This window comes from Canis aureus, chromosome 10, assembly GCF_053574225.1.
Source record: "Canis aureus isolate CA01 chromosome 10, VMU_Caureus_v.1.0, whole genome shotgun sequence".
Classification (NCBI taxonomy): domain Eukaryota; kingdom Metazoa; phylum Chordata; class Mammalia; order Carnivora; family Canidae; genus Canis; species Canis aureus.
The window spans coordinates 48899191-48918823 of record NC_135620.1 but is presented as its reverse complement, the minus strand read 5'-3'; the positions used below and the strand labels follow the sequence as shown (position 1 = coordinate 48918823).

Below are 19633 nucleotides of genomic sequence, written 5' to 3'. Positions count from 1 at the left end.
TAAGAAAAATCTATCTATTCATCTATCTATCTACCACTGACATTTGCTTTATAATTTTATGACAAGTGACACAATGTAGTTTGAAAGAAAAGCAACAGACCAAGCATCCAAGCAATTTGAATTTCCATCTCTGTCTTCCTCCTTACACAGTCTGCCTTTTATCTACATCAAATTTCCCATGTGTATAACAGAAAATAGCAGCCACTCAATGAATTCTCATGATGATACATGCATATATAAAAGGAAATTAGAGCAATCCCAAAGTCCTATTTGGCCATTACTTTCAATACTCTACTTTTTTCCAAGCCTTTTCTTAAGCTCCTTAAAGCAGTAAAGATGCTAATTTATTATGTAAATTAAGGTTCTTACCTTTTCTGAAAGTGCACAATCAGATAAGGAACTACAGAGAAAAGCCATAGCAGGAAGTGGAGCAGCCACGGATTATCAAACCACAGAATGTGGCTATGCCACCAACACATTTGGTGGAAACTTGGATGTTTTCCTAAATATGACATTTCTGACCTGTTGTTCCATTAGACCATGATTTCCTTGACTAAGAATCTGCTTTCAATTCATCTTTATGTTCACAATATTCCATTACAGGACACAGTGTAGGAAAAGTGGAAAAAATATAGAATCCCAGCTCTGCTGTTTACTTGTGTGAAATTGGGCAAAACAATTATATTCATTGTAATATGGTAATAATAACAGTTACTTCACAGGATTATTTTAAGTTTTAAATGTGTTTGGCATTTGTTTAATGCATCCTAAATATTAATTTCCCTTCTATTAATCTTGAATGAATAATTGCTATTTTGGGTAGGAATTTTTTTTTTTTTTTTGAGCAAAGGCCCTAATCTGTTAGTGTGCACAGAATATACTGGAAATAGCAAAAAATGTTTATAATTATAGTGCAAAATAATTTAAAAGGTTCATTGATGTAGGGAAATAGGCTGAGGATAAAACCACTTGAACACTTGAATAGAGTGAGGTCATGCTGTTAAAGACTTCAAATTCCATACTTAATAATTTCAACTTTTCCTTCTAAGAAATGGGAAAGTATTATAGTTGACCAGTGCCATACTTAAACTTATGGTTTAGAATTAGTATGTGGGCAACAGTTTAAAGTTAGACTTTGAGGTTGCCTATCCTCATAAGGGTTCAGAAAAGAGATGATGAGCGTTCTGGATGGAGGCACTGGCATTGGGATGGAACAGAGTACATGAAGGTGAAGCCATTTTAGGTGCTATCTTAGTAGGTTTTTTTTTTTTTTCTTTAAGATTTAATTTATTTATGAAAGACAGAGAGAGATTGAGAGAGAGGAAGGCAGAGACACAGGCAGAAGGAGAAGCAGGCTCCATGCAGGAAGTCTAATGTGGGACTCCAGGATCACACCCCGAGCCAAAGGCAGACACTTAACCACTGAGCCACCCTGGCATCCCTCTTAGTAGGTTTTGACAAGAGATTAGATATAAGGAATGCAAGAGCAGAAGGATCTGAATATGGCTCCATTATTTCTAATTTTAAAACTAGGTGAATGACTGCTATTGGTAAATAAGAATAATTGATATAACCATATAACTGGATGAAGGTTCATTGGAAAATGATAATAATGAAGTGTTAAAATATAATCACCATTTATTAAGCACCTAAACTTCCACACATTTTATCGTATTTTATCTTAATACTACTTCATTGAGATGGTTATTTTTTTTTTCCATTTTACATGTAAGAAAATTGAGGCTCAGATATACTAAGTGACTTGTCCAAATTCACTGAACTGAGCAAGAATTTGAGTAGGTACCTGATTCTAAAGATTATGTCTGTAAATTATATGCTACATTATGGGTCATTACAGATTTGGAAAGTTAGTTTAATGAGGAAAAAGCAAAAACACTTGGCATTATTTAGCCCAGAGAAGTAAACGTATGTTAATAGCATGAAGCTTTTTTATATGGAAATTGGAAAATTGTTTTTTATTTAATAGAAGGCCAAGAAATATCAATATTTTGGAGTTAGATTGAAGTCAAAACAGGTAAGTTATTAAAAAGAACTCACTAGGTTAAAGAATTATAAGACATTAGAACTGAAATGAGAATTTAAAAGGTTGAAATCCACGTCTTTGGGGAATGGTGTATAAAAGTGTAATAAATTTCCTACTAGATTCACATCCTAAGAAGAGTACTCTGGAAAATGTAGGAGGAAATGTATGACTGTTTTTGTTTTGGAAATTGTTTAATGTGAAACACATTTTGCCTAAAAGCATGCAAGAGGTTGTTGTCCTATTTGACAGGAAAGAAGCAGCTCTTATACACATCAGTAAGTAAATTAAAAACTGCAGCAGCAAAATAAGCCAAAAAAGTCCTATGTCAAGCAAAGCACAAAAGAGAGAATACAAATGACCAATATACATTTGGTGAACATCCTACCTATTATTAATCAAAGAAAGGAAAATTGAAACAATAATAACAGAATTTATTAAATTTGCACATATATTTGTGATAATATTGTCATCTGGGTAAGGGAAAAGAGCTTTTGATGGAAATGTTAATTGGAAATAATCATGACAATACTACTACTAAACACTTCTAAGAGTTTCTTCTCTGGCAGGTACCCTTATGATTACTTTGCTTCTTTTATCTATTAAATCTTCACAGTCATCATATGGAGTAGTTCTATGAATCCCATTGTACAGATAAGGAAAGTCATCCACATGGAATCACACAAGCAGATTGATTCTGGAACCTTCATTCTACTCTTCAGAAAACTCCATTCTAACTAAAGGGTACTTAAATGGGGAGCCCTGTGGCTCAGAGGTTTAGCGCTGCCTTCAGCCCAGGGTATGATCCTGGAGACCCTGGATCAAGCCCCATGTCGGGCTCCCTGCATGGAGCCTGCTTCTCCCTCTGCCTGTGTCTCTGCCTCTCTCTCTTTCTGTGTCTCTCATGAATAAATAAATAAAATCTTTAAAAAAATAATTAGTTAAATGTACAAACCCTTTATCTCAGCAAGTCAAGAGTTTCTCTTAAAGAAATGATTAAAGCTTTGATAAAAATTGATGTACAAGAATAGACAGTGTCACATTTTATATAATAGAAGAAATCAGAAACAACCCAGAGTTCAACAACTGAGAATATTTGATAGTTATAAATCAATACTGTGGATGCAATCCGTATTATAATACTTAAAAGATTATTTAATTTCATGGAGGATGATTATATTATGTTTAATTAGTAAGCAAATTGCAGAAGAGTCTATATAGTATAATTATAATATTTATGAACACAAACCTAAACACACACACACACACACACACACCTGAAATATTGGGAAGTTTCTTCATAGATGTTAACATGACAAACCATGAGAGATTCCTAACTCTGGGAAACAGACAAAGAGTTGCAGAAGGGGAGGTGGGTGGGGACATGGGGTGACTGGGTGACAGGCATTAAGGAGTGCACATGATGAGATGAGCACTAAGTGTTATACTATATGTTGGTAAAATGAATTTAAATAAGATTTTTTTAAAAATTAAAAAAATTGGGACACCTGGGTGGCTCAGTGGTTGGTTGAGTGGCTGCCTTTGGCTTAGGTTGTGATCCTGGGGTCCTAGGATCCAGTCCTGCATCAGGTTCTTCACATGGAACCTGCTTCTCCCTCTGCCTGTGTCTCTGCCTCTCTCTGTCTGTCTCTCCTGAATAAATAAAATCTTCAAAAACATTTTTTTTATTATAAAATTTTTTAAAAAAAAGAAATGTTAACATGTTCATCACTGAGTAGTTAGAATATTGGTGATACTTCATTGCATGTCTAATTTTTCAAGGTATGTTAAAACAGTCTCTGTCGCAATCACAAGCTCCACACATATGACTCTTCATGACACATGAGAACAAACAAATCCAAGAGAAACACGAAGGTCGAAAAAAGCATAACTCAGTCAATGGGGTGAAAATCTACATCTTTTAATGAACCTCTGAAATCCTATTCAAGGACAAAGATTTCCTCTAAGTTGTATTGACAGGAGTAAGCAATGGAAAAGCTCCTGTCTTCATTTCCCACTAATATTTCTGCTAACACCTGCTTTTAGTGGTTCTGGGAGTCTATCTAATCTCTGTGTGTCCTAAATAATGGCACTTTCACAGCTTCCTGTGGTAGATAGATTATTCTAAAAACTCACAGTTTTTATAGTCAGAGGACTCTTTCCTGAGAATCCATTCTAAAGGTTCTTCCTCAATTTCCTCCCTCTCAGCCTTCCTTGCATCTTAGTAATTATTGATTGTTTCTAACTTCTGCATCCTGACTCATCCTGCAGGTGTTTATGGCAGAACCTGTGTTCTCAGATATTTCCTCTGTACTAGAACTCAGTCATATCCTTATCACCTTAGTGTGACTTCTCTATATGTCCTACAGTTGGGTTCAAGTGTATGTGGTTTTCCATCATGCTTAAAACTCTCATTCATGGTGAAGATAATTAAAAATATCGTTTTAGAAAATGTAATAGCTGGTCGGACTATGATTTACACACTGGTCCTAAGAAAACTTATCCCAAATATGAACATAATGAGTTAGCCTTCACTTTGTTTAGTAAGCAGAAATATGAGCTTACTCATTTATTTTCCGTGGTTGATTAGAATGCTTTACTGCAAAGCTTATTGACCTTTTAAGCTGATGCTCTGCCAGACAATATGACATTCCGTCCAAGCCTGTGATCCATGAGGTTTTCCCCATAGGTTGTTGTTAGGAGAAGGAGGAAGAATAACATGCTGATGGCATCCAGGAATTGCTTTTGCCTATTTTTGCCAAACTATGTGGACTCGGACTTATTAGGATATATGGCACAGGCTTTGGAACCAGACAAGCCTGGAGATAGAGTCAAATTGGCCACCCACCAGCCAATATGACCATAGGTGTGTGGGGTAGTCTTCGAAACTTTGTTTCCTTATTTCTAAGAAGAGGATATTAATATCTACCATATAGTGTTTCTGTGAAGATTAATTAATGTAATAAAGTATTTTTTTTATTCAGATCTTCCATGAAACTTTTTTTGAATGAATTAAGGAAGCAATTAACTTTTGCACTTCATACTCTTCTCAAGGGCATAATGACAACCCTTAGACACAGATTCAGATCTTGTTGAGAAATGTTCCAATGATGCTCAGTTTCTTGTTACACTTTCCATGGTTATTAAATGTTCATTTCAATCCAAATGAATGGTGTTTCTCAACCAGAAATGACATTAGCTTATTTCATTTATTATTAGTATTGATCATGACAACAACTGCCATTCAACAATCCTTACTAAGAAAATGATCTCTTATAAACAAAAATAGAAGTATAACCAGGGACTCAGCTCTCCATCTTCATCACTAGGCACACGTCACTGCCACCTGATACTTTCCCGCACTGTCCTTTAACACAGATGCATGTTTGCTTTCTAAATGTTGTCATTAATAATGTCAAATCATACAAAAAAGTATTTATCTTGACAGTATTCCTTCATATGTCCTAGGCTTTCTTACTTTAGATCATCATTAGCCATTTGGTGACTTTTTGTAATATTTTCTACTGGTTAAAACCATGGACTTTGTGTCAGGTGACTGGAGGTATCTATTAGCACAAATCTTGCTGCATTTTAAGGACTCAATTTTACTTTTTTAATATCATTGAAATTCCATTTTAAAAGTCACCATGCATATATATAATTTTGGGGCTATGACACTAAAAGCTCAGGAAATCCTGCCATTTGTGGCAACATGGATGGACCCAAAAGACATTATGCTAAGTAAAATAAGCCAGACATAGAAAGACACATACTATACGATCTCACTTCTTTGTGGAATCTAAAATAGTCAAACCAAAAGAAACAGTAAAATTGTGGTTCCTAAGGGCTGGGGAGATAAGTAGGTGGGGGAGATAATGATCAGAGGGTACACAGTTTCAGTAATCTGAAGAACTATTATACAGCAGAGGGCTTATAGCTAATGTTACTCTCTTGTATACTTAAATGTCGCTTTACTCATGGATCTCCCTTAACAAAGCCTTAGCAGTGTCAGTTGAAGCTCCTAGCCATAGCAGTGATTTTGCCAACCCTATGGCATTCTCAGGCATTCTCAAGGACATCTTAGACTCCCACATCATTGTACCTCTTTCCCTTGTTTGCAGTACAAGTTCCCAGCCTGGTAGCATTTCCTCTTCCATTTTCTCTCTATTTGCTCTGAATTTCATCTGTATATTTGTTGATGAATTTTTTTTAATGAAAGTTCTTTTTTTTAATGAGAAAAATGAGACATTTTTCTTCCCAATGATCTATGCAAGATTTTCACGAATGGCAGCTGCTTCCTCAAATCTGAGATGATATCATCCCAGGTGCTCTTTTCCTTTCTTACTAGCTGTTTGTCACAAATATGGGCACATTCTCCTTTGCTGTACATGTAGCTTTCTCTCTCTTAGCAAATAACCTTGATTCTATGTAACAAAAGTGACTGTAGACAGCTGACCCAAGAACAAAACTTTTGATCCTTAGAACCCAGGATGGGCATCGAAGGGACCGTGTATGTCCACTAATTAAAAATATATGTGTATTACACATGTCATATATACATCTGTTCCTCTGTGGATGACTTTCACTATCTTCTGACTATTTCATTCATTTCTAGTGGATTCCTTATCATTCCCAATGGAGGATCTAGCTGTTTCTCCTTCTTCAAGACTTCAATCTTCTCAAGTCCTCTCTTGCTTACTGATTCACAGAGAATAAGGCTATTTGATGTGATACTGTAATTTAATTTGCGTAAATTCTGACACATGATTACATGCGTTTTTCAGGGCTTTCTCTAGCCTCAGGGGACATATGTTTTCTTTAAACTTATATCCTCCCATGAGTTAGTTCTCAGCTTTAAACTGAACAATAATAAAGATGATTGAGAAGAGGGACACTTAGGTGGCTCAGCGATTGAGCGTCTGCCTTTGGCTCATGGCATGATCCCGGGATTCAGAATTGAGTCCCACATTGGGCTCCTTGCAGGGAGCCTGCTTCTCCCTCTCTCTAGGTCTCTCATGAATAAATAAATAAAATCTTTTTTTAAAAAGATGATTGAGAAGAAAAATAGGGAATAAATAGGTTGAAGATGAAGAAGTCATCTTAAAGGATGAACAAAAGTTAGCTAGGTTGCCTTAGTTTTAGACTCACCAAAAGCAGATCCTGAGACTGAGGCTTTTATGCAGGTAGTTCATTTGGGAATCGATCCTAAGCAGGACAAATTAAGGGACAGGAAGAGCAAAATAGAGAAAGTGGGAAAACCAACATAAGCATAGGTTATTGAGTTGGATACCAAGACGAATGACTGGTGCTTGATTAATGTGGCATTTTCTCAGGCACTTTTTACTATATTTTTAAAACTATCCTTCCAGAGGGTGAAGGAAAGAACATTTATTTATGTCTCTTATTATTCAAGAATAATTTAAAAAACGTTAACTTAAAAGGATACATGCACTCTTATGTTTATAGCAGCTTTATCTACTCAACAATAACTAAGATATGAAGGCAGCCCAAGTGTCCAACAATTGATAAATGGATAAAGAAGATATAGTATATATACATTATTATTATATATAATAGATTATATTACATATTATATATTATATATTATTATATATTATATATTATTACATGTTATATATTATATATAATAGCTTATTATTCAGTCATTAAAAAGAATGAAATTTTGACATTTGCAATGACACGGATAGACCTAGTGTAAAATGCTAAGCAAAATAAATCAGTCAGAGAAAGACAAAAATCATATGATTTCACTGATATGTGGAATTTAAGAAACAAAAGGAATGAGTCAAGAGAAAGTGAGAGACAAAAACCAAGAAACAGACTCTTAATTATAAAGAACTAATGGTTACCAAAGGGGAGATGGATGGGGGGGTGGCGGTGAAATAGGTGATGGGGATTAATGAGTGCACTTGTCTGGATGAGCACTGGGTGGTATATGGAACTGTGGAATCACTATACTGTACACCTGAAACTAATGTAATACTATATGTTAAACTACATGGAATTAAAATAAAAATGTAAAAAGCAAAAAAAAAAATAGGTGAAGAAGAAAAAAACATTTATGTTGATAAATATATTAACATTTATTATGTTACGAATGGCCCCAAGGCATTGATTTCTCCTGTACCCAATCATGACTATCAACCAAATATCTACCAGTATCTCACATGGCAACATCAGAAGAACCCGTGGCAGGATATGAAATGTACACATATAGGCCCACACTTGCATCAAACTCCTAGAAGACATCACAAAACTATTGACAGGTGTCTCAAGTCAGAAATGGGCCTAAAAATGTTTGAAGAGACACATAAGAACTATCTGATTCACAGGTCAAGGGTAGAAAGATAGCACAGACATAATGAAAAACAATACAGTGGTGTGAGCCAAGATGATAAAAAAAAGGAAAAAAGAAAAAGTAATGCAGCAATAATAAGTCATCTGAAACAAGGTATGGGGAGACAAGAAACTGGGGAAGTTGATGGAGCTTTCATGCCATGTTAAGAAGCTTGGAATTAATTCCATAATTAATGAGAAATGAATGATTTAAAGAGATGTAATCATCAGAAATGTTTCAATCTGTAATAAAGCAGTTGGCAAGAATCAGGATAAAAAAACAATATTGGAAAGCAATAAATGGGATGACAGGAAGAAAAAAATTATTTGAAAAGTTGAGATTTTTGCTTCAGAAAATGGTATGTCAAGTCAGTGGTTCTAAACTAGGGGCAATTTTGCCTCCCAAAGGACATTTAGCAATTGCTGGGACTTGTATGTCATGACTTGGAGAATGCTGCCATATGGGTAGATGACAAGGAGGCTGGCACATATTTAATACACAGAACAGCCTCCAATAACAAAGAATTATCCAGATCCTAGTGTTAATAGTACCAAGGTGGAGAAACTATAGTTTAGGACTTTGTTTTAGTTCAGCCAAAGGATATAAGTATGCATATACCTAAAATTATATTTACACATAGCTTGATGGCATTAAAGAAATAACAATGTAATAAGAAATTAATAAAGCAAGATGCAATGGCAGAAGGAAAACCAAAGAGGGTAAGGATTTTACTATGATAATGTTGAAGTAAATATGGTAAGAACATATACATTAATAATACTGAGTTTTTTACCCCATGAAAATGATATAGCTCTAAATTATTTATGCTTTTTGAGTCTCTGTTAGCAATTATTTGTAGTTTTCAATATAGAAATCTTTCATGTCTTTTTAAAAACTTCCTCAGTATTTTGGGTTTTATGATGCTCTTATAAATATTTTTTATTTTATCTCCCAATTATTTTTTATAAACATATAAATAAAATAGACTTTTTGTATTGACCTTATTAAATGTACTTATTAATTTTATAATTAAAAACCTCGTGACTATAATTTTCTCCAGTATACGTTTTTTGTAAAATTATAATTGGATAACTGAAAACACCTGTTGCATCTTAAAATTACTCACTCTGGTTGTCCAGTTGTTTTCAGATATTTTTAGTGGCAAAAATCTTTATTCAGATGAAATTTTAACTGGTAGCCCAAACAAATACATCAGATAAATCAGTTTCTCTGGCTGACGTTTGTGTGAGATGAAGAAAGCAAAACCTCAATTGCTTAGCCCCAACAACCACCAATGTATATTATGTGGGAACGTGTCAGAGTCCCCAAGGGCTCCACAGAACATAGCTAGCAAATCAATGCAGGTTCTGGGGGCCTTGCATATATAATAAGAATTTAAACTTTAGGAAATAGTCAAATTTCTATATTTGTTGAATGATAGATTTTTATTAACAGACAATATAACATAAACAGAGAAAGAAGAATAGCTGCATATAGGACTATTTTAAAACATAAGAAAACACTAATAAGAAAGTGGGGTGACTTTGAGCATAGGCAAAATTAAAAATGGGAATCAGAGATGGTCTTTTATCCCTGGAAACCCAACATCAAATTAAAAGCAGAAAAGCAAAGAAAATAAGAAGGGAACATATGAACGCACGCACGCATGCACACACACACACACACACACACACACGAGGGAGAGAGACAGAAAAGCAGAAGCTTCTGAGTTCAATGGTAAATATTTGAATTTTTGCTCAAATTGATACTACTGTGTAACCTTGGCCAAGCGCCAACAACTTTCTAACCCTTAATTGGTTTATCTATGAAATGAGCTTTTCTGAAGTTATTTAAGTAAAGTAGTTCCCGTCAGTAAGAACTTAATTATGAGTTTCTTAAAAAGAGAAGTCTCTCCTCACTCCCTGCAATTCAGCACCCTTCTCTATCACGCTACTTCTTCCAAAACTGTTCAAGCATAAACTAAATAGTAATGGTGACCTTGTGCACATTTTATTTTTAGAAATTATGGCATAATAGCAAGAGCATTCATGCCATATAAAAAAATCAATTCCAGGTAGATTAAAAACCTAAATGTGAAAGGCAAAACCATAAAGCTTTTAGACTACAATACGGAAGAATATATTAATATCTTTGGTAGAATAGAATTTCTTAAACAAAACACAAAAAGCAGTAGTCATGAAGAAGAAGATTAATAAATTCAACTATGTTTAAAACTATGATCATAATTTTGCCTTCTTCAAAAGATATCATTTTTAAAAAGTGAAGCGCCATAGAATGGAAAAAGGCATTTGCAACACATACAGCTGATAAAGGAATTTTATCCAGATGATTGATGATAAGGAAGAAAACTCTAAAATGTCAGACAACCAGAGTGTAAAACAGGCAAAAGACTTAGACCATTTCACGAAGGAGGAAACCAATTACTAATAAAAATATACTGAAGACAGTAAACTTCAGAAGTCAAGAAAATCCTAATAATATCATTTTATTCCATACTAATATATGTTAACAAGTCTAAAAAGCTACATGAATTCTCCCACGTGGCTGGAAGGATTGTAAATTAATACCTCTTTTGTAAACAATATATCATGATCTAGAAATGTTGAAGATGTAGTCTCTTTGATTCACCCCTCTGTATACTCCATAGAGATGAACATACTTATTTGAAATAGATATAAGAATGTTGAGAGCACAATTGTTCATAATTGTCAAATATTGGAAGCAATCCAAATGCCAAACAGCTTTAGAATGGGAAACACATTGTGGATATATAAATAAAGCAGACCACAGGTACCACAACACTACTGTCTCTGAAAGGCATCATTTTGAACAAAAGAGAGCAGGTAATAAAAGATTATATAGACTCTGTGTTTACATAAAGTTCTAGAAAAGACAAAATGAAACTATTTTTAAAACTGTGATGAAACCCTCCTCCCAAGAGAAAGGAAACTCTTTACCCCACCAGGCCTCAGCTGGAGCCAACAGTGGGAGTCTTTCCAGTTTAGGAGCTGGAGCTCACTGGGCAGAGAACTTCCCTGCTTCCACTCGGCTCCATGCCTGCACACATACAGGCATGCGTGCACACACACGTGTACACAAAGAAACAACAAAGAAACATGCTCCTACTGCTCTTGCCTCCACACTCACAGTACATGTGCACCCCTAAGTGTAAAAGGACAGGCATGCTCAGCTGCCCTCTGGTTCTGCAGGCATCTAACCATGTGCAGCAAAATCATAAAGGAATTCAAGGAAATCATTTAAAATGAGTTAAGAGAGTAGATGCCTCTGGGAAGAAATGAGGGATCTGTATGTATAACGTATATCAGTCAGGGTCCCAAACTGTAACAGAGGAGAAATTACAAACATGAAGCTAAAATTCTGAAAAATACATTATGGCTAAGGGAGGCATACAAGGAAGGACAAACTTGGAAGGGGTGTTCTTCCTCAAGACTGGAGTTCATACCTTGTTAAGAAACAGTAGCAGTTGAAACTCGCAGCATGGTGAAGTTCACTGAGTTATCCAGGTCAAACGTGGTTCACAGTCACTGGGCAAGCAGGAAATAGCTCTCTGGGGTGCAGATAGGTCAAGATTGGCTATAGACACAGAGGGAGTTGGGACATCACCTCGTTGAGAATCCTGCCTCAGCAATGCGACACATGCTTAGAGACCATACATGCCAAAGGCGACATGCTAGAAGAGAAACCTCTTCCTCTTGCAATGTTCCTCTAGTTCCCTTTGTTGATAATGCTTAATATCACATTGGCAGCAAAGAAAAAAGTGTTTAAAGTCCTATTACTGTAGAGCAGGTAAAAAACAACAACAACAACAACTAGGTTTCGAGGTGAGAGGCAATCAACTGATAACTGGCATAGAGAGATAGAGAGCTTTCTGTGATGCCAGTAATGTTCTAATACTTCATGGCTCCGAAAATTACACAGGTGTTCTCATTACAACTATTGTTACACTGAATAAGTATTATGTAGGTTTCTGTGTAATTCATAATAAGATGTTGTTTTTAAAAATCAAATAAACATATATATAATTAGCATTTTTCTAATTTAAATTGTACTATATCTCCTGCTGTTAACTAGCCACAAGTTCTTTGCTAAGGCACATAATCCTTTTTCTTCTTGAATCCATTGTCCTTACAATGGAGATGGTAATACCTGTCCAGTTATAGCAGGTGATTCACATTCTCTAACAAAAGGAAAAGAAAAAGGAAAGAAATAAGGTAATATGTACAAAAGTGTTTTTGAAGGCCATGTGAACCTGTATAATTAAGAATAAGAATTATTAACTTGTCAATAATTTTGAAAACTCTGGTTTTTGCAAAGAAAAGCATATTACTCAGGGTTCTCCAGAAAAACAGAACCAATGAGTGATATACATAAGTGATTGACTCACATGATTATGGAGGCTGAGGAGTCCCACAATCTGTATTCTTCAGACTTGATATCCATGAAAGCCAGTGGGTATTTCTAGTCCAAGTTGGAAGGTCCAAGAACCAGGAGAGCCAATAAATGATGTAAGTCCCAGCTCAAGGATAGGAAGAGATCAATGTGTCACCTCTATAATCAGGCGGAGAGAGTTCTCCCTTCCTCCACCTCTTTGTTCTATTTATTCCCTCAACAGAGTAGATGATGCCCACCTACATTGGTGAGGACAATCTATGTTACTGTGGTCACAAACTGAAGTGCTAATCATTTCCAGAAATACCATCACAGACAAATACAGAAATGTTTATCCAAATATCTGAGCACCTCATGATCCAATCAAGTTGACACATAAAATTAACCATCATAAAAAGCACATATTCATTTTAACAATGATATTAGTACCATAAAGGCCAAGGATTAAAAAGTCTATTTCTGATCTCACTGAGAATCAAGAGTAGGTATATAATTATTTACACAAAAAGTAAATGTTTCTTCTCTTATTGTCTGAAATATGTATTTTCCAAGCTGAAAGTTTCTTCAAAATTATCTCATCCAATATTTCATTTGGAAATATGAAAATATTGATGCCAGAAATGCTCATATTTTCAGTTAAGGAATTCCAGGATTAGAATTAGAATCCAATCTCCTAACATACAATTTACGTTCATCCCAGAATATTACACTGAGGATCTTAGCAAATCCCCTAAAGTTGCAGAAAATCTATGAGTTTGAACAAAAGCAGCAGCTAGGGTTTACTCATTTGATTTCTTCTCTTTTTGAGTAGGTTTGAAGCTGAGATTTATTACCAATCAGTAGCCTCTGGCAGTGTGAGGGGAAGAACCTGCCATAATGGAATGAAAAATGAAAAGTGTGATAAGATGTAATGAAGTGAAATAGAATCTCCGCTCAACGCCCAAATAAGGCTGTCACTGTTTGGGTGCTGCAGCTGGTTGGGCTGTACTTAGGTGAGCACACGTGAGATCAGGGCTGTGACAAGTGAACATGCTGTCATTTGAGTCTCTGAAATCATACACATCTACAAGTTGATGTGAAGAATGAATGGCAATATGATGATATTTAATCTTGGTTAAAATTCAGCTTTAAAAAAGTTGAAGAAACGTTTGGCTCTGGCTGAGAATGACTTAGATATTTAATAAGTTGTGGACCATTTCTACCATAGAGTTCATTAATAGGTTACAAAACACACTCACAGACAATCATTACTACAGTCTCACTGCAGAGCGGGTGTCTGCTATTTGGAGAACTTGGGCAGAGAAATTGTTTCTTGCCTACAACCGGAAACTCTGAGTCTTTGTTAAGTTTTGACTAGTATAAGAGTTGAAACAGCTCTGACATCCTCCATTACCTGTGGAATGTAAAATGTGGCCATGCTGTAGCTGGATGACAGTGATAAAGTGCAAACTAATGGTGTTCACCCTCTGCACAGACCCTGATGTACCTGGCCTTTTCAAAACAGGGAGGCTAATGTCTAACAAGTCATGTAAAAGTCATAGTGAATGAACCTTAAAGTAAATGCAACATAACATCCCTTTGCATTTCAGTTTTCCTTGAAATATCATCACTTTAAGTTCAGAGTCAGAGCCAAAAGGCAACGATTCTGGATGAGTTTTGAAATGTGTGCTAACTTAACCAGAAAACAATCCAGTAAAAAAAGAAGGTTGAATCACTTGCTGTCGTCTGACAGTTTTAGTGCTCGGTTTTCGCTTTGGTAATCAAGGTGCTGGAATTGGATTCAAGATACTTTCCCTGAAATTACAATTCAATCACTTTTAGTCAAAAGCTAAAATGGCAATTTATGAAAATATAAATTAGTTTCATCAAAGAAAATACTGGAAATGGAGGCTTTTTGAATACCTACTATGTTGAGATGTTTTTGCATATATTATATGCAAAATGACTATAAATAACCTTCTGAGTAGATATATTTCTATTCTCATTTTACTGACATGGCAACTCAAGTTCAGAAACAAAAGAATTGTTCAAAGTTGGTGGCAGATCATAATAAAACTGTAGATCGGTTCATAATTTTTTGTTTGTTTTAAATGTATAACACAAAATTAACTGTTAATCACTATATTTTGAGCAGCAAAAACTGCATAGTATATATGCTTGGGAGTTAAACCTGTATGCATCTCCTTCTGTAGTAGAATACTGGGTTTCTATCACACTCCTAAGACTGGAAGAGGGGGTTGGGAGCCAGGATATCAGAGAGGAGGTATGAGAGAAGAGTGATTGAAAAATGGCTTACAATACTAGTGAACCAGAATTTAGGTGATCTGGCTTCCAAGGCACATCACCATAAGAAAATAAAATTGAAAGAAAAAGATTAGGACTTCAGAAAGAAAATAAAATGCTTCCTCAGCTCTGACCTAATCAGCTGAAGGGTTTTATAGTTGTGATTTGTGTCTCTCCACTTCCTCCTTTTAGAGACATCTTAAATATTAAAAGGCTTGGTGCATTCTCCTTTGAACAGAAGCTTCCGTAGAGAAAAGGCTATAGCTTAATCCTTCTATAATTGTGAGTTATGGTTTGTGGCCTACATTTTTTCAACTTTATTGAGATATGATTGACAAATAAAAATCATATATATATTTAAGGTGTAACAATGTGATATTTTAATATGTGTGCGTTATGAAATTATTACAATCAAGCTAATTAACATATTCATCACCCCATTTAGTTAGGTGGGGGCAAGGGGTAAGAACACTTAAAGATCTAAAAAGATAAGACCTAAGAAGATCCAAGAAGAATAAAATTTGAGGCTTCTACTCCTGACTGGCAATGGGATTCAACTAATTAAACAAGCAAGGAAAAGTGAGAACAAGAACTCAGAAGGTAATTGGTGTAATTTACACCTATGTACAAGAAAGAGTGCAAGTGAGAGTTGGGGGGGTGGGCAGAAGGAGAGAGAGAGAATCTTAAGCAGGCTCAGCACAGAGCCAGAAGAGGGGCTTGATCTCACAACCCTGTGGTCATGACCTGAGCCAAAATTAATAGTTGGCTACTTAACTGACTGAGTGACCCAGGCACCCCAAGATAAGAGTTTTTAGAAAGCTGCCTTCATCTTGCTACTTCTCTAATATGAAAAATACAGCACAATTATCTTCTCCTTGGAATTATTTTGAACAATAAAGAGGTAGTCTAATTTGTATAAATATACCCTTTCCCCCAGGATTCAATAAAGTAAAATAGGATGAATGTCTTTTGTTACCTGTTAAATGACACTTTTTTTCTGGATGTTAGTCATATTTTATTTTATTATTTTATTTTATTTTATTTTATTTTATTTTATTTTATTTTACTGCTGGGTGTTTTAAAATGACTATCATCTTTTTAAAGATACATATTTTTAAAAACTTTACTGAAGGTCAAAAAGTTAAATATCACTAAATATCTTTATTTTCCATAGATTGGTTCTCATGCAAAAACAGAATGCTGAATAAGAGTATAAATAATTAAGTGAGCCATTTATATGGATAGGACACTCCAGATCTGGATAATAAATTAATCGAGTTTAGTGATGGTAAAAAATTAGCATTTCTTGGAAAGTTCCAACATTTTCATAACATTTTTATAATGTTTCCTAACTTTTGGCCAATTATATTTTTCTTTAGAATTACAGATACTGGTATGGAGGAAAAGTTTCTGGTTTTATCATGATACAAAGTATATATATTCCAAGCTGTTTTTGTTTCAGAGAGTGTTTGTATTGTTCTCTTTGGTTAGCCTTGTTTAGTTTCCTTTTGTTTTCAACCGAGGAGAAGGAAAATATATAGATGTTGCTCCCGTAATAGCATGGTGGAAAAACATGGAGAGAGAGTAGGAAGAGCCTTTCAATGGAAGTGTAAGAAACGTCCCAGTGAATCACTGGCCACAGCCACAGCCTAGCAGATTTTCTTGGGCTTTGACAGGTATAGACAGAGTATTGTGAAAAGGATCACAGTTACACTCCAGGTTGTTGTTACCGCTTCAAGAAATAAAAACTTGTTCTTTCTTTCCTCAGTTAATCATTTTCAGTTTGATGTATCAGTTTTCAAACACATACAAGTCCACTGAGAATCTGTTTCTACAGGTTATTTTCTAGGATGAGAAGGATCTTGAATCCAACCTCTTAGAAAATTCGTCTTCCAAAGCTCAGGACAAAACTGTATTACAAAATATCGTTACATAAACACTTAATTGGGACAAAATTACTTCTAAAAAAAAACTCTTCTCAGCCATTAGAAACGACAAATACCCACCATTTGCTTCAACGTGGATGGAACTGGAGGGTATTATGCTGAGTGAAGTAAGTCAGTCGGAGAAGGACAAACATTATGTGTTCTCATTCATTTGGGGAATATAAATAATAGTGAAAGGGAATATAAGGGAAGGGAGAAGAAATGTGTGGGAAATATTAGAAAGGGAGACAGAACGTAAAGACTCCTAACTCTGGGAAACGAAGTAGGGGTGGTGGAAGGGGAGGAGGGCAGGGGGTGGGGGTGAATGGGTGATGGGCACTGAAGGGGGGCACTTGACGGGATGAGCACTGGGTGTTATTCTGTATGTTGGTAAATTGAACACCGATAAAAAATAAATTTATTATAATAAAATAAATAAATAAATAAATAAATAAATAAATAAATAAATCTCTTTATAATTGTCCTATGTTGAGTTCTTATTCTGTGCTAAGCACCTTGTATATGTTATTTCATTTACTACTATAAATATATTAAAGCCTATCAAATATGTACTGTTATTATTATAATCTTAATATTACAGAAGGGGAAGCCAGGACCTAGAATTTAGGTTACTTGTTCAACATCAAACAACTACTAAGTTACAGAGTTAGAACATGAACCCAGACCTACTTGATTCCTAAACTTACACTCTCAATATTTGCTTTCTACTACCTCTCAAGCAAGAAGTATGGCCATGGGGGCAGCCTGGGTAGCTCAGAGGTTTAGCGCTGCCTTCATCCCAGGGCCTGATTCTGGAGACCCGGATGGAGTCCCATGTTAGGCTCCCTGTATGGAGCCTACTTCTCCCTCTGCCTGTGTCTCTGCCTCTCTCTCTCTCTCTGTGTCTCTCATGAATAAATTGAATAAATAAATAAAATAAAAGTCCTTCTAGCTGGACGAAACATCAGATTGACATGACACAGAGTAACAGGAGAAAATTGAATTTAATAGTGTAAGTACAGGAAATCCACACAGAAGTGGAAATTCCAAAGACAGGCAAAATGAGGTATATATGTCATCCTCAACTAAGAAGAATGGGTAGGGGTCTAGAATATCAAAGGAAAGGAATGCAATTCTCAGAAAGATGAAAAAGAGTAAATGTTTGGTAAACAAATGTTTGCTGGGCCACTCAGAAACAATGGGACAGAGAGGACTGATCAAACAGGCCTTGCTAGGCTATCTGAAACTAAGTATGTACTTTTTTGGCTAATTGAATTTAAATAAATAAAAATAAATTTTCTAGGAGGCATAGAAAAATAGCATGGGCAGACATTACTTTTGAAATTTTAAATGATATCAAGGGCTCAGACTTGAATAGTTCATCATCCAACTGTTCCACTTGTGACCTTCTTTTATGTACTGTCTAAATGTATGTGACTGGATCGTATGTCCAATGCAATAAATATTTGTGAATATAACACCCAAAAAAGCCCAATTCTTTTCTTTTTAATTTTTGTCACTTGTATTGAGATATAATTTATAGAAAATAAAGCATATCCATTCTAAACATAGAGTTCAAAGAATCTTGACAAATGCATGGTCTTGAGTTGTAACTACTTCCACCTTCTAGAAATATATACAACCATAATGCTGAAAAGTTCCTTAGAGCTCTTTGGCGAATTAACAAACACATCTCCCTTGCCTCAAACCCAGGCTATTACTTTTTTGCATCTCTCACTGTAGTTTAGACTCTTGAAGAGTCTCACATAAATGGAATCATATAGTAGGTACTTTTTTCTTATAATTCTTATTTGTATTTCTTACAAACAAAATTTTTAAAATTTTCAATTGTCAAATATTGTTAATAATTTTTGTTCACCAATGAACCATCACCATCTTTGTTCTACTAAGATGTTCACAGGTTTGTTTTTTTTTTTTAATATTAAAATCCTTAATTTTTCCGGTGATGATTTTATTTTTGTGGGTGATCAATTATCCAATTGCATTTATTGAATCCTCTTACCTTTCATTACTATTGAGATGGGCTACTTCCAACATACCTAAATTTCAATGGTTGCATGAATCTAGTTCTTAATTCTCTGTTTGTTCCCATTAGCCAATTTCTATCCTTGCACCAGGTACATACTGTCTTTATTATTACAGCTTATAAAAAAGTTCCATAATTAATATGAATAAGCATATAATAAATTGTTTATTTTCAAAATAAATATGAAGCAACAATCAAAATGAATTATAGCTAACTACAATAAACATGAACATTAACAATATATTATATTTGAAGAAAAAAGCCCTCAATTATTACATATAGCATCACATACTTTTTAATAAACTTAAAAGCAACTGAAAAATATGCTTTTTTCTGGATAAATAAAACAATTAGAAGAAATTATACTAAAAGAAAATATGTAAGACTGATCTTCAGGCTTATATTAGAAAATCCGTAAGTATAATTCACCACATTAAGGTATTAAAAGAGAAAAACAAAATGACAATTTGAAATAGGTTCAGGGAAATCATTTTATAAAATTCAACCTAAATTCATGAAAAAAAAAACTCTTAGTAATTCAGAAATAG

General features: G+C 34.8%; 1 long non-coding RNA gene across 13 annotated transcripts in view; it reads right to left on the bottom strand.

The window, feature by feature from the left end:
* Positions 1-19633, bottom strand: part of LOC144322333 (uncharacterized) — a 99117-nt gene that overhangs the window by 41500 nt on the left and 37984 nt on the right. For 9 of the 13 annotated variants that reach the window (XR_013387975.1, XR_013387985.1, XR_013387974.1 and 6 more), the window contains one exon: positions 7190-7246. The exons of the other annotated variants lie outside the window; for them this stretch is intronic. This is a non-coding gene — a long non-coding RNA (uncharacterized LOC144322333). The remainder of the gene's footprint in view (positions 1-7189; positions 7247-19633) is intronic. 13 annotated transcript variants of the gene reach the window in all.